The sequence below is a fragment of the Bison bison genome, unplaced genomic scaffold (genome assembly GCF_000754665.1).
Source record: "Bison bison bison isolate TAMUID 2011002044 unplaced genomic scaffold, Bison_UMD1.0 scf7180017864368, whole genome shotgun sequence".
In the NCBI taxonomy this organism is placed as follows: Eukaryota; Metazoa; Chordata; class Mammalia; order Artiodactyla; family Bovidae; genus Bison; species Bison bison.
The window spans coordinates 5,919,097-5,920,293 of record NW_011494940.1 but is presented as its reverse complement, the minus strand read 5'-3'; the positions used below and the strand labels follow the sequence as shown (position 1 = coordinate 5,920,293).

At 48.7% G+C, this 1,197-nt stretch overlaps 1 pseudogene; it reads left to right on the top strand.

The window, feature by feature from the left end:
• The first annotated feature begins 343 nt into the window (after positions 1 to 343).
• Positions 344 to 1,197, top strand: part of LOC105000155 — a 14,544-nt pseudogene continuing 13,690 nt past the window's right edge.

Below are 1,197 nucleotides of genomic sequence, written 5' to 3'. Positions count from 1 at the left end.
GGCTTTTCTCTTTGCAAGTCTCTTCAGTGTCTAGTTTCTACCCTGGCATAAGGGGGCAAATGTGGTCACTTATTTAGGCTTATCTGTTTAGTTGAGTCGTGTGGAGGGAGGAACACTGCAAACAAATAATGCTCGTGTGTTTTTTGGGAATGTTCCTGCAGTGTATGGAACACATTGCGTTTTCCCAAGCTCACGGTGGTGTGTGCTTTCCGTGTCTACACTGCTCAGGTTCCAGGTTGCTCCTCAGGGGTACTGTCCAATGTGGGACCTGCATTTCCTCCAATTCCCAGTCTAAGCTGCCCAGGTTCAGGTTTTCAGGTACACCACAAAGTCACAGACTCAGATGCACGTGCATTTTGTGCCCTTCCGAGGTCCCAGCAGCTCAGGTGACCAAGTGCTTGGCCAGCGCACTGTCCCAAGTGGGCCATGCATCTTAATCTGGACCTCTACTGGGTCCAGAAAGCTCAGTTTCCTGGGTGTGCCATGAGGACACCATTTCTGGTGTATCATGTGTGTCCTCTGGAGAGCTGATCTCAAGCTGCAGCCCTCCTGGCAGATGTCATCTGTCCAGGACTCAAGGAAGGCGTGGTTAGCAACTGGCAGCCTGCTCACTGTTTGGTGCAGAATGCCGGTCTCTGAGGCTGAGATGGCCCCTTGCCTTCTGCTTCTGGCTGTCACACACTTGGCTGTCTGTCCCTTGTAGGGGGAGGGGCCTGTAGACAGCTGGCTAGTTCTGCTTTAGTATTTGCTCAGTCCTTTGTTCTCCTTTCAAAAAGAATGAGCAGCCTATCTGGGTACCCGGTGTCCTCTGCCAGCATTCAGGAATTGTTTTGTGGAAGTTGCTCAGCGTTTAAATGATCATTTGATGAATTTGGGGAGACTGTGGTCTCCCCATCTTATTCCTCTGCCATCTGAGGGCCGCCACCCCCCCTCACATCCCCCTGTTTTCTTTATGTATCCATTTAGCCAGTCTGGGCTTTTTGGTTGAAATATTTAACCCATTTATATTTAGAATAATTATTGATATATGTGCTCGTATTGCATATTGAAAAGCAGAGACATTACTTTGCCAACAAAGGTCGTCTAGTCAAGACTATGGTTTTTCCTGTGGTCATGTATGGATGTGAAAGTTGGACTGTGAAGAAGGCTGAGCACCGAAGAGTTGATGCTTTTGAACTGTGGTGTTGGAGAAGACTC